General features: G+C 40.4%; 1 protein-coding gene across 1 annotated transcript in view; it reads left to right on the top strand.

The window, feature by feature from the left end:
- Nucleotides 1-273: 273 nt before the first annotated feature.
- Nucleotides 274-15,554, top strand: part of LOC124133620 (rhodopsin, G0-coupled-like) — a 75,169-nt gene continuing 59,888 nt past the window's right edge. Inside the window, exon 1 of the mRNA XM_046498076.2 lies at nucleotides 274-406. The gene's annotated coding sequence lies outside the window, so the exon portion shown is untranslated. The remainder of the gene's footprint in view (nucleotides 407-15,554) is intronic.

The following is a 15,554-nucleotide window of genomic DNA, read 5'->3' as shown; positions in this document are numbered from 1 at the left end:
AAAAAAGAGAGAAATAATTGCTGCTGTTTATTTTTCTCTATGATGCTCAAGCTGAAGCTTCGATCAAGATAACCAAATCATCCTGAAACAGGTGTGCATTTCAAGTGCGATAACGTTTACTGTTTCCTGGTCGTGCCTCGCGCCTACGTATATACCGTTAGCCCACTAGACTGCACTGTATTCTCGGGTGTCGCCTAAGAATGTCGCTGTGAACATTATAGACCTTTCGTGGACACAACCACTCACCGCAAGGCTGACGATATCACCAGCCACTCCAGTATTGATCGGACAGGTCACGTGGTCGGGCTCATTCAGATTAACTCTACTATGAATCTGTTGTCAGTTAGAGGTACGACTGAAGGTATTCATTGATGGAAGTTATCTCCCGAACATAAGCCGGAATAAGGTAAGTGCACGTTTATTGGCGTCTTCGCGTATCAGATATATAAAAACTAGGAACTGAAATGAATTAATTTGGTAAGTTGTTGTTATTGGACCTCTATTTGTATTAGACATGATAAAACGCAGTTTTTTTTCCTTCTCAGTACTAATTGTAATTAAACAAAACGTTATAGTGCAACCTTTATCACGTTAAGGATTTGCTTTAAGAATGATAAGGATGCTTTTTCTGACTTTTTTAGCTGTTTCATACTCCAAACTCTGTTTCTTAACATGGTCTCTCCATGGTCCATGATATTAGGCGGATCCAGAGGTTGGTCTGGTCCAGTTTGAAAATCAGATGAAGTATGTTCTCGGCAGTAAACGTATCGGAGAGAGGTTGGGATATTTCTTTTGGGACCCCTCCCATTTGAAACTGCTGGATCCGCCCTTGGAAATTCAGTTCTAGTATATGTCTTCGGTTCTAGTTGATGACTTCAGTCAAATCCAGTTAAGTTAAGGTTTTACATTCCTTTCATATTACGCTTTTCCTCAAATCCTGTTCCTTAAAGAGGGACAGTGATTCATGACCCCTGAGCCATTCCACTCGAGGTCGAAGCCTTGTACTTAGACATCAGACAAACCGAGACACCATGCTGATAATATACTTCTTATGATTTACATCTATAGTAGTCGGGGTCGTATAATGGACTTCTGACTTACTTCTAAATATGGAAGTGGTTCCGGTAATTTCATTCTTAAGTAGATTTTGGATCGAGTTTGCTGCGACTATCAAATAGCTCTAGACTTTGTCCTTTCAATAACTGGAACTATATGCACTGTTATTGTAAATCTGACCGCCATTTACGTGTCTTATGTACCTGTGACATCCTGATGTCAAACGTTATCCTCAAGTAGGGGTACAGATAGACAGTGACCTTTGGTGCCGCAAAATTTTGTACAGAGTTACGTCCCTTAGCAAAGTCAAGATCCGCTGATATGTGTTAAAAATCCCATTTGGGCTTTGATGTTTAACTGAACTACTGTTCTCTTGACAAGTATCTCTGTCTCAGTGTTTTGTCACCATATACTACTAAATGATGAGCTATCTGCTCATATATAATATTCATCACCTGGTAACGACTTCTGGTTTATTGCATACAGCGACGTTTCGACGATTCTTACAGCGTTATCAAGCTAGAGTGACTGCAACCAAGTGAAGTGTGGTATATATGGGGATATTTCATGTGTCGGGTGAAATATCATGTTTCTCTTATCTCTTATCTCGTGACTCGACACATGAATTATCTTATTTGTTATATACCTTTTTTTCAGTTATCTACCGGGTGCTGTTGTACAAAGCGATCTTAGCGCTAAGGTGATCGTAACTCTCACACCTTAACATATACTACAACAGTCGTAGTAATAAGGTTGTCTTGTTCAACGGTAGCCGGAAAATTATGTTTTTTCATCACAAATGTAAGACCTTGATAGGTAAAATATCCCTACCTAAATAGCAGGGACGTTTCACCACCCCTCGTAAGTGCGACTTCAAAAGTAGTTCCGAGTTTGCAAAATCTTAAATAATATACAACAAAGTTATAAACAATATTTGAGGTCACTCCAATTCTCTATCAAACGTTTGGATATGATTATATACAAAATCTGCTTCAACAGAAAATATTCTTGAAAACTACGAGACCACTATACGCTGGTCAAGTAACAAAAATGGCGCTTTGCGAAACAAACAGTGACGATTAACGAGTTGAATGGCAAGTATACAGTTTATAACGAAACATTTTCAAGAGGCAAGAAGCGATATTTTCACCATAAATGACCATCTGTCATTATTTTGCCTTAATGTTAAAAGGAAATCAACAGTGTGTGTACGTCCCAGACACTTACGATAACGGGAAATTCATGTATGACAACAGTTCCGTCAAAGTGTTATGTTCACTGAAGTCAAATATTAAGTGTTATGTTCACTGAAGTCAAATATTAAGTGTTATGTTCACTGAAGTCAAATATTAAGTGTTACGTATGTTCACTGAAGTCAAATATTAAGTGTTATGTACACTGACGTCAAATATTAAGTGTTATGTTCACTGAAGTCAAATATTAAGTATTACTTATGTTCACTGAAGTCAAATATTAAGTGTTATGTTCACTGAAGTCAAATATTAAGTGTTATGTTCACTGAAGTTAAATATTAAGTGTTATGTTCACTGAAGTCAAATATTAAGTGTTATGTTCACTGAAGTCAAATATTAAGTGTTATGTACACTGACGTCAAATATTAAGTGTTATGTTCACTGAAGTCAAATATTAGGTGTTATGTTCACTGAAATCAAATATTAAGTGTTATGTTCACTGAAGTCAAATATTAAGTGCTATGTACACTGAAGTCAAATATTAAGTGTGATGTACACTGACGTCAAATATTAAGTGTTATGTTCACTGAAGTCAAATATTAAGTGTTATGTTTACTACTGTCAAATATTAAATGTTATTTACACTGACGTCAAATATTAAGTGACTGTTATGTTCACTGAAGTCAAATATTAAGTGCTATGTACACTGAAGTCAAATATTAAGTGTTATGTTCACTGAAGTCAAATATTAAGTGCTATGTTCACTGCAAAGAAAATACCACTTTTCTCTCTCTCAGAAATAACACCCAGGTAATGAGGCCAGATGTACAGTAAGGATAACAAATAACACACAGGTTACGAAGCCAGATGTACAGTAAGGATAACATATAACACACAGGTAACGAAGTCAGATGTACAGTAAGGATGAGGATTGATAAATTGAGACAAGTTGATTGGGTGCTAATAAAGAAAGGTCTATTGCTTGATCTTCATAGACAGACGGGAAGTAACATCCTTGATCTCTGTTGATCAGAGGTTTATGACAGCGGATTTTAGTGAAGTTCTGATGTCTGATTGAGGGGATTTTGACGGTCAAACTGAATTTGCTGGAATGGTGACTTTTTATTGTGGCCTGTGAGGGCTGATTTGCTGTCTGCTGGGGTCGGTTTGGGTTTGGTCTGAAGTGTAGTGGAGATGGTACTCTTGACGAGCTTGGGAATGATTATGGAAATGGCTTTGACACTCTTATTTATATGTATACACAGTTTCAAACGCTTGCACACGGCATATTCTTATACCAAATAATTTCAAGATACCGTTGGTCGTCACTGCACAACCATTGTGTGTAATTCAACTATCATCTTTAAGGCAAGTTAACCAACTGATATATACCTGACACATTGCATAATTTTTAATACAACCACTCAGTTGGTCTGACTCAGAGTGACGAGGATGTTGTCCTATTCATCACTATGTTGCAGTGACAAGAGACACGACTGAGACTCCACCCTAGACTCATGTCCTACCTGAATCCTATTGATTTCCGCAATTTGTTTGTTTGTTCCGCCATTTTGTAGGCAGTGACCCGCTTCAAGATTCAAGATCACATTTTGGGTTCAATTTTAGCATTTGTCCTTTAATTGGCCCCTGTCCACGTCAACTTCCTATGTACACGAGGAATTATGTCCCGGACAAGGCACCGTAATTCACAGTGGCCCAGGACAATTATGTCCAGGATCACTGCTCATGACAATCAATCCCGAAGAGAAACCATAATGGGATTAGGATTCTAAGTCCTGTTTATGTCGTACGTTCCAGAACTCAGTGTCCGGTGTCCTTATATTGAGAGATTATATGCCTTACATATTACGTATTAATCTCCACAAAAGATCCATTCATATTTTATAGAACAAATGTGAAATTTCATCCATTACAACATTTGTACTGTAGGCCATGAGGCCCATTATACAGAAATAAATAAATAAATAATAATTAATCTCCACAGCTATTTGCCCTTTATGCCAAGTTGAATCTGTTTCCGCAGAATCTAGGATAGTTCATCTTTGGCACTGACAATTTACAGAGTGACTTATAGACGTTTAGGTACTCGTTTGTCATAGGAACTTTTGCAACTATTAATTCTTTTACATATAATGCATATTAATATGTCGAAAGACGTTTTGCAGTGTTTGTAACTTAGTACACATACACAGAGGCTGGCCCCAAGCCAAGTAATAACACCCTAGTCATAAAAAGTGGCTAGGCAAACGATGTACAACGTAATATTAATTGTATTTGGTAAATAAATTATATAAAAGATCAACTTCAGAGAACAGCAAGTCTCGATTATCCGACGAAACAGATTCCATTGGGCTCAAAAGACAAAACAACTGTGAAATTTATATGAATGGATGACAAAAAATGACACCAGGTGTTCGCGAAAAGGGTAAACATGTCGTCCTTCCATACCGCTTGCACCACAACTCACACAATTTGCGAAAAAAGTACGTGTTTGTTGAATGCATATTTCGGGGGCATGACCTTTTGGGTTTTAGATTTGACTTTGATCCGTAATGAGATATAGAAAAAACACATTTTCTCCATTGTCTTGTCTCGACCAAAGTGTTTATCTGCAAATACTAATTGTTCCATGTTTTGCTTTAATTACCGTAACAACATAAGTAATTCACAACGAACTCAGGGAAATTTACATGTTTTGATTACTTGTTTATAATTCATTAACGCGTTCCCGAAATAAACCTTCAATCGTTCACAAACCAATTTTCATAAAGAAATACACAAGTGTAATGTTGAATATCGATCATAAATGGTAGAAGCATCTGGTGTCAAATTCTCGTTTCAACTGATGCAATATGCATGAAGTATATGACGGATGGAGTTTACGATCTCACTTGAACTATTGTATGCTATGGAAACGTAGTATCATCTACGTAGATGATAAAATAATAATTAGTTTGTGGCACAAATACGTTTCCATACTATGCTGATATACATTAACGATTGATCCTGAAACGTACATCATCGCTGGAGATGAAGTAGACTGGCAGTAAAAGAATCTAAATTAGGCTATCAACATGAGGCTATCAATTTCATATGCAATAACGTTTTGTTTCGTTTTGTTTATTTTCACAACATCCCACATCTGGTATTATTATTGAAGTGCAACAGGTTGCAACGAGCCTCTGTAATTCATTGCACTGAATCCGAAAACTATGTCCTTATGTTTATGTATACCATGTCACAAACACTGCAAAACGTCTTTGGACATGTTAACCTTTGACACACCTGGGCTTGTTGTCCTGGACGTACATACACCAGGACTTGTTGTCCTAGACGTACAAACACCAGGGCTTGTTGTCCTAGACGTACATACAACAGGACTTGTTGTCCTAGACGTACATACAACAGGACTTGTTGTCCTAGACGTACATACAACAGGACTTGTTGTCCTAGACGTACATACAACAGGACTTGTTGTCCTAGACGTACATACAACAGGACGGGTTGTCCTAGACGTACATACAACAGGACTTGTTGACCTGGACGTATATACACCAGGACTTGTTGTCCTAGACGTACATACACCAGGACTTGTTGTCCTAGACGTACATACACCAGGACGTGTTGTCCTAGACGTACATACAACAGGACTTGTTGTCCTAGACGTACATACAACAAGACGGGTTGTCCTAGACGTACATACAACAGGACTTGTTGTCCTAGACGTACTTACACCAGGACTTGTTGTCCAAGACGTGCATACACCAGGACTTGTTGTCCTAGACGTACTTACACCAGGACGTGTTGTCCTAGACGTACATACACCAGGACTTGTTGTCCTAGACGTACTTACACCAGGACTTGTTGTCCTAGACGTGCATACAACAGGACTTGTTGTCCTAGACGTACTTACACCAGGACTTGTTGTCCTAGACGTGCATACACCAGGACTTGTTGTCCTAGACGTGCATACAACAGGACTTGTTGTCCTAGACGTACTTACACCAGGACTTGTTGTCCAAGACGTGCATACACCAGGACTTGTTGTCCTAGACGTACTTACACCAGGACTTGTTGTCCTAGACGTACATACAACATGACTTGTTTTCCTAGACGTACATACACCAGGACTTGTTGTCCTAGACGTGCATACAACAGGACTTGTTGTCCTAGACGTACATACACCAGGACTTGTTGTCCTAGACGTGCATACACCAGGCAAAAATGCATCTGGGACCCACATACACAAAGCACAAAGACGATCACAACGTCCATACTTCAAAAAAGAAAGGGCGGTCGGGTAGCCTAGTGGTTAAAGCGTTCGCTCGTCACGCCGAAGACCCGGGTTCGATTCCCGACATGGGTACAATGTGTGAAGCCCATTTCTGGTGTACCCCGCCGTGATATTGCTGGAATATTGCTAAAAGCGGCGTAAAACCATACTCACTCACTCACTCAAAAAAGAAAACGTACATCTGTATTGGTAACAACTCGTTTGTTGCATACATTGGCATAACGAAGCACACGGCTAACGAACTAGATGGAAGGATAAGGAATAACAAGATTAAAAGTTGTGACAAGCTGATTGGATACTAATTTAAAATGGTCCATTGCTTCATTACTGGTTGTAGATCTTCACAGGCAGACTAGATTTAATACCCTCGATCGCTGTTTATGAAAGGTTTGTGACAGCGGATTTCAATAGCCTTCTTTTAGTGAAGTCCTGATGTTTGTTTGAGAGGACATTGACTATGTTAAACTGAATTTGATGGGTAGGGAGGGGTTTGTGAGGACTCATTTGATGTCTGATGTGGCTTGTGAAGTCTTGTTATTCTTTGATGCGGGTATCTACTGGGCGGGAGATTTCATTGTTGTACGACTGTTGTAGCGCTAAGATCGCTTTGTGCAAGTGACAAAATGAGAACTAGCACATTTTACACGGGGTCTTCTGCGTGACGAGCCCAGGCAACTCCACCGCTCCGACGTTATATATTTGGCGCTTTTCATTTTTGGATATCACACATATTTCATTGCTATATTATTTTTATAAGGCTAAAATGGTGTTTGTAGCCACAACAGAGACACCCGTTTATGATACTAACAGTGTGTAATGGAACAACGTGTAAATGACAGTGTATTGCTGAACAGAGACCTCCTAAATAAAGAGCAGATGTTGACTGGTCCCTGTCGTATGTCGATTCCCGACATGGGTACAATGTGTGAAGCCCATTTCTGGTTTCCCCCGCCGTGATATTGCTGGAATATTGCTAAAAGCGGCGTAAAACCAAACTCTGTTTGTCTGACTGTCTGTCTCTCTCACTCGTGCAACCCTCTGATGTCCGTTTATCATGATGCATAACACACTGACCTTCAAGTGGTATGGAATTACTTTGCATCTGGTTTTATATAATACTGTCCTGGTAGTGTAGGTCATAGTGTATTATAACGTCATGGTGCAAATATTGACGTTTTTATTGTACTTTGACGTATGATGCAAATCATGTCGAGTAGGAAGCCTTGGGTATTTACTGCTTCAATTCAACACCTGGTCTCGTGCTACAAAGCGATCTTAGCGCTGAAACGACCGGAACTTTGATTTTCAACAGTCCCATTGCGAAGATCCCTTTGTGGAACGGGGCTCTGGTGTCATGGACTGACAACGTTAAATATCATCTGACAACCCCTTTAGCGGTTACGTTTTGACCAACAGGGACGAGAGGCAACGCAGTGGTTGGTTCGTCAGTCAAGGACCCAGATTCGATTTTTTAAATGTGCAGATTGTTTCCTGGGTGTTCCCCTCCGGGATATTGATGGGCTATTCCTAAATGTAGCGCAAAAATCACACATGGCCGGATAACAACCACTTAAAAAATGTTGAAGTATGTTGCATTATGAAGTGTGTGATTATATTGTTGTAACAAGTGGGTTTTTTCAGCTTTTGTCTGCCTCTCCGATCCATAACAACATATGTTTGTTATTGCTTTTACGTTTCATCAGTTATGTTTTTGTAGGCTAAATTGTCATGAAGCTATTTTTGGTATAGGTTGCCAATGAGCGAAAGTTTCAAATCCCCGCTGGACTCGAAAATGGGACTTGTAGCGGGCTAAACCTGTATGTATTCATGAAAAACCATCCTCGACTCTCCGGAGTGCAATATCCCCATGCTGTTATCATAAATACCCTGGCCAAGCATCAGGTGGACACTTGCCTTGCCTCTACATGTGTTTACATTTTCCAGAACACCTAGTATCATCACTGTTTGAAAGACATTCATAAACACATGCTTATGATATTGTCGGAATCATACATTATTATCCTTATGGTACTTCATACAGGAGAAACATAACAAATTACTATGATACATATGTGTCATAACTCCTTCCTGTAATTTGATTGGCTGAGATCATGAACTTTGACCTTGCCGGGACTATTGTCATCAATTTCATTCATAAATGTTTCATTCATCAGTGTTATGAAACTATCAATCTCATGAAAACGAGCACACAGTTATGAAATGGTGCTTTTGTTTTGAAAAAAAATGTTACAAAAGAGTTTTACAGTTATTTTTATTAAAAACTGAATATATTTCGCTAAAATACACGTCAGATTTAAATATACATTTTTTTGTTGTCTGTGTAAGAAATAATGTCGAAAGACTAACACAGCCGACGACGCCGGTGAAAATCAATGATTTGGTGATAATTGATGGCACAATAACTGAGTATTGTGAGTTTTTTTAGACCTTTTAAATGCGTTCACTATATTTGTTGAGAAGACACCCTTGGGAGAAATGCAAGTCCCTAGGTGCCGAATCCTTGTGCTATCAGAAACTGCGTTAATGGCCCCTCCCCCCGAAGTCACCTATTTGTCATGATTTCGACTCATGATTTCAGTTTGTCTCAAGAGTTTATGCTTGAACTATTTCGAGAAGTTGATATTGACCTAGACAATGTGACAAATGAGAACGTATCGGATATGGTTCTGAAGATTGAAACTCGCGATTTCCTGTCCACAAATGAAACCGAGAACACGGGTGGTGTGTGTGTGCGTGCGTGCGTGCGTGCGTGCGTGCGTGCGTGGGGGACCCCGACCACCCCTTCTATTTGGCTTCCAACACTGAGGTTGTTCCCCGGGTCGGTAAAGCTTGGTTTAAGCGTCAACCGGTTGGAAACAATAGACTTGGAGGCATCATGAAAAATATGCCCCAGCATGCTTAGCTCGGGAAAAAGCAAATTATACCACGAGGGACATACGAGTGACAAAGCAAAATGTTACGAGGAATCATAAGCTTGTATGAAAGGGAGCGCGTTTTGTATCATACATTTTTTTTTTTAACGGATATTTCATGTGACTAGGGAAAGAATGGTGAGAAATGTAATGCGTCTATGAGAACAAGTAGGCATAAGTATTTCTGCAAATAATACAGCTGTTCCCATGCATAGTTCATTTTATTATCGGTACAATATTGTAGAATCTTCAATAACTGAAACTTCGGTCCCGTATCAGTAACCCATATTTGTGCATTCCTTCATTGAATTATCAGTAACATAGCCTGGCTATCATGTTACGATATTAAAACATAGAAGACTCTATACTCAAGAAAAGACCACGTTTTCAAGAAAGACATCTGTCCGAAGCCAGGACGTCATGATAAGAATGTCGGTATTCCCTGGACACTGAAATCAGAGTATCAGTGATATCCGTTGACTTATGTAAGAAACTAATGGCATGGCAACACGTTTCCTTTCTGACTCATCTAACATTCTGGGCTGGATTGCAATATGTTGGGTAAATATGTCTATGTCAAGGTACAAATCCGGGTTAAAATAGGTCTTCAGCAACCCATGCTTGTTGTAAGAGGCTAACATGCCATTGGTCAGGAGATATTCATGATGTTAATCACTGGATTGTCTGGTCCAGATTCGATTGTTTTTACAGACCACCGTCATAGCTGGAATATCGCTGAGTGCGGAGTTAAACAACAAACGAACAAACAAATAAATTATTTGTTTCTTAAACATACAATGATGGGATTGGTTTGAGCCCCTGGTTTTGTATTCCAATATGAAAAACTAGAGGTTTAGATGGCCGGGAAACTGTCAACAGACTGTATCAGAGTGATTGAAAGTTCAAATATTTGACCACCAAGGTTTTGATTTCAAATTGCCATTCCTACCAAAGCATGGGATGTATATAAATACAGTCAAGGGGTAGAAAAGATTGTTAAGTGTCAACAGCCGCAACGACTGAACTTACATTGAAATGATGTGAGGCCGAGGGCCAACACACATGTCATCAAGGATGCCGTTTAATAATAAGCGTTGGCGATAATCTTCTTCATCGGGAGCAAGTCTTTAAGATTGAGAATTGCATCATCGAATGCATCAATGAGGCTCGTAATCTGGATGTTGTCTTCGAATCTTCCATCAGTACAGGGTCTCACATCAAGAGGGCATGTTACACTTCGATCAAAACCGCTAAGCCTACCGAAAACCTCCGAAAGAGTCCAGGCTGGTCATTAAAACAAGAACATATCCTCATATAAGCCATGTTCACTGGCTCAAGGTTGCTGCTTAAATACAGTACAATATTCTTGTATTGGTTTCTTGTTTGATGTTTGTTTGTAGTTAACGACGCACTCAGCAATATTCCAGCTATGTGACGGCGGACTGTAAATAATCTAATCTGGACCAGACAATCCATTGATTGAAATCATGAGCATCGATCCACGCAATTGGGATACGATGACATTCATCAACCTGGTCAGCGAGCCTGACCACCCTATCCCATCAGTCGCCTCTTACGACAAGCATAGTCGCCTTTTACGGTAAGTATTGGTTGCTGAAGACCTATTCTACCCCGGATCTTCACGAGTCGTATTGCTTTCTGAAGCACGACAAAGGACTTTCACAAGCTTATCTTCGGGAACTTATTCAGGAGTATGAGCCATCGAGAACTCTGAGATCATGTACTTAACACCTACTCTTCGTTCCTGCATCGCGTACTATTAATTTGGGGGTATCTGTTTTGGAAGAGCAGCTCCTTTGCTATGGAACACTCTGCTGCTCAACCTCGGGAATCAAGAACAGGCCACCTACCAATCACATCTTAAGACTCAATTGTTCACTGAAGCATACGAGTACGTCAACCACTGATTTTCAGACATCCATTCCTACATTTCCCATGGCTATATGGCTTTTACGCCCAATACAATCAGTTTCGGCTGATTGTTCTCTGGCGTTGACCTTGTTTTGTAAGTACATTTAGTTGAAGAAGCACTCATCTCGATGTGAAATATCATCTGCAGTGGAAGACGGAATGTATCATATATTCGTGACATTAACCCTTTCAAAGGTCAGGTAATGAACCGTTTCTTGAAACACAGTAGGCGTGTCCATTTTATGTTCTCTAAGAGTGACAAAGAGTGAGTAAACGTTCACAGACACTGGCTAATGGTTTAAACCATTAATATCATAATTCGGGTATCACTGATGTACACACTGTAATGGTCTTCATGCATACAATGTGTCGCTACTGATAGTAACCTTACATTAGAAGGCTATTCTTGCCTTCGTCTGGGAAACAACTATTTTCCCTGTTATGTATTTTGACACCTTGCCGGCCGTCAGTGTCGTTGTTTGTTTGTTGTTTAACGCCGCACACAGCAATGTTCCAGCTAAATGACGGCAGTCTGTAAAAAAATCAAGTCTGGACCAGACATTCCAGTGATTGACATCATGAGCATCGATCTACGCCATTGAGATACGATGACATGCATCAACAAAGTCAGTGAGCCTGACCACCCGATCCCGTTAGTCGCCTCTTGCGACAAGCATAGTCGCTTGTTACGGCAAGCATGGGTTGCTGAAGACCTATTCTACCCCGGATGTTCACGGGTCCAGTCATTGTGGAAGAGAAACATTTCCCCGTACTGTAACGAAAAGATACAACGAGAACGACTTCAAGACAAGATTGCGTTTATTGTATCCCAATCCTACGAAATAAACAAAGAAATATATTGAAATAAACGATGTGACGATAAGGAATAACTCTGATTACTATTTTTCAGGACCTTATTATACAGTACAGCTACGTTCGTTACATGTAAACAAGATCGTTAAGCACCGACCATGCTCTTGTATCAACATGAGGGGCGATCGGGTAGCCTAGTGGTTAAAGCGTTCGCTCGTCTCGCCGAAAACCCGGGTTCGATTCCCGACATTGGTACAATGTGTGAAGCCCATTTCTCGTGTCCTGTTGATGGAATATTGCTAAAAGCGGCGTAAAACGTTACTCACTCACTATATCAACATGAGTGAGTGAGTGAGTTGTGTTTAAAGCCGCTTTGAACATTATTCCAGTTATAATACGGCGAGTCAGCTTGATGCAGAAGGAAAGTGATGCAGGTCAGGACGTTTACCACTTTAAAGCAACAACCGTAATTTCGGACGAACGGTGAAAATAGTATAGACATATTTAGACCACATGCTATATGAAGTAGACTGACGCGCAACCATGTCACCTTAAGCTTATCCTACAAGATGGCTACCAGACATGCGATAAGCCCTGAGCAGCAAGGGTTTGTCCATTAACAAAATAAGATAGACATGGTGGTATTAGTGGTATGATGCTTCACGCGGCTTCTAGTTGATTGATACCCTATACGTGGTGACAATGCACCAAGTAATCAATAATACCCATGTACATGTCGTGGCTTTTGAATCAACAATACCAATACCTCCAAGGCTGTTGGCCCCGATTATGTTTCTATGAGTCTGAGACCTGGATCACTTCGGGCTTCCCTACAGCATTAAGCTGACTCGCCGTGATATAACCGGAATACTATTAAAAGCTGCGCTAAACCAACTCACTCACTCACTTTAAGGCAGTCTAAGCCTTTCTGTAAACGGTAACAAGAATAAAAATAAAACATTAATATTATTGGTGGGTATCAAGTTGAAATGTGGAGGCGATTGTTTACGTGCGTTTACCTGGAGAGCAACTGGCAATCGAAAGTAAAATCTTCTGTCTAAGTGATATAATACAAGAAAGCACAATATGAACATAAACTACGTATAATTGTTAATTTAGAAACACATTCATAGCATGAGAGAATAATCGGTCCAACCTATCTGCGGCCACGGGGTGTACATAGTGACGACAGTTTAACACCGCACTCAGCAAAATTCCAGCTATAAGACGGCGGTCTGTAAATAACCGAGTCTTGACTCAACATTACAGTGATTTACATCATGATCACATCGTCAACCAGGTTAGCGAGCCTGACAACCCGATCCTATCAGTCATCTCTTACGACAAGCATAGTCGACTTTTACGGAAAGCAATTGTTGCTGAAGACCTATTCTAACCCGGACCTTCACGGTCTTCTTACCCGGTAAAATGGCATGTTCTCTGCCGGAAGCTGCCGCTGCAATTTTCACTCAAATTTAAAGAGTAAGCGTCAGTCAGTACGGTGTGAGAACTCCGTCGCCATAGCATGAGATTGCATCGCACTTCATGTTGACACGGGTGGCCCAGTCGTCTAAGGCGCCGCGATTCGCTGTGCAGAGTTGCGTCCCTTGGGCACGCCAGAAACCTATGATTGTGGGTTCGAATCCCGGTTCGCCCCGATTATGTTTCTAGGTTTGTCAGCACCATACCCGTGCTCGTGGGTTTAACCGAAGTGGTAAACGTCTGAGACCTGCATCACTTCGGGCTTTCCTCCCACATTAAGCTGACACGCCGCGATATAACTGGAATAGTGTTAAAAGCGGCGTTAAACCCAACTCACTCACTCACTCATGTTGACAAGCGAAGGTTGGTGTTGAGTAAATCCCCTGTATATCGACAATAACAACGGCTTTAATGGTGAATCCTGAAATGAAAATCTTAGCTGTGGGCTAAATGTGTCTTTCCGTAACATGTGTATAAAATCACATGCTCTCAAGAAAGTGAGTACTGCAGAGGCAGTAAACTGTAACTGGTGATATTGCTCGACATGAAAGTAAAAATCAGGATTGAAAAAATCGAATCATCCCCAAATGATCACAGCAATCGTTGAAATCAACCAACACATTTCAGCAAATGGACAAACAATCTAACAATCGATCCAGTTTGTTATGATTTCTGCGCAGCTTCACCGGCTACCAGCAGCCGAGATATTGTCAGTGACACACTAGTCGCCCTTTCAGTGTGGAGCGTCCTTCTGGTCTCAGTCTTTGAGGATCATACACACGCTGAGGTAATGGCAGTTCATGTTATTTCTTGCTATGTTTTCTGTGAAGGTCTTCGTATCGTCCAGGAGGTGTAGACAGATAACGTCCTTTTCGTGCTATTCTTTTGCAGCCTTTGAACCGAGCTTTGTATTTTAACCCGCAACCCGTACAGTGTTGCTTCATGAACTTTGGAGTATATTTCAGTTGTATTGTGTCGTGAAAAATAATCAATATTGCATTGTGACTGTCATTTAGGCTGAGCATACCAAATGTATGAGTGATCACCGATTGCATTTCATCTAAGCAATGTATCCCTAAAAGCAATTTTCCTGAAATTTAATTCTTGTCGTTGTCCATAAACTACTTTTAAGACATGTATAAGAGTCTTGTGTCCTTCTGAAACAGATAATTAATCCTACATGCTTCGAAAAGTTCAAACTTCTGACATATTGATGTTGTATCATTACCATCATAATATATACTATTCATGAGTTTTAATGATTTTTTTTTATCATCAAATTGTCATCTGTTATGATAAATGAATGACATATGATCAACATACGTGGTCTCTATTATTACGTGGGTACTTTTAATTCAATAACTTGTTCTCGTCTCAATCTAACGCAAACAATGCCAATACACTTTTACTCACTCATGCACAGGTCTGTCAGCACCACACCCTCACACCACACCCAACTTTACGACCTGTGACACTTTAGGCTTTCCTCCAACCTTGTGTTGACACACTCTGATATATTTAGAGCTCTGACAAGTAGAAAAAAATCGACTTGAGTACCTGCGTCTCATGACCAAAACCCGAGGCGGACTGCAGTACGCGATTTCAACGGTAATATACCACTCAATCACCATTTTGTACCTTTTTCCTGGCATCCAGACACCGTACCATTTCTCTTCCATACAGGCGTGTAGAGAAGTGAAGAGAGTTATCTCCTCTTGTCGATATCGCGTCCCAGCCTGGTTTCCTGGGTACGCTGCGCTCACGCTACACAGCGCACCATATCCAGGGAACCAGGCTGCTTGCGTAGGACTGAACCCGGTCTGTGCTCGA

Source organism: Haliotis rufescens, unplaced genomic scaffold (assembly GCF_023055435.1).
Source record: "Haliotis rufescens isolate VD_foot unplaced genomic scaffold, xgHalRufe1.0.p SCAF_5, whole genome shotgun sequence".
Lineage (NCBI taxonomy): Eukaryota > Metazoa > Mollusca > Gastropoda > Lepetellida > Haliotidae > Haliotis > Haliotis rufescens.
The sequence above is the reverse complement of the archived record's forward strand: the minus strand, read 5'-3'. Positions and strand labels throughout refer to the sequence as shown.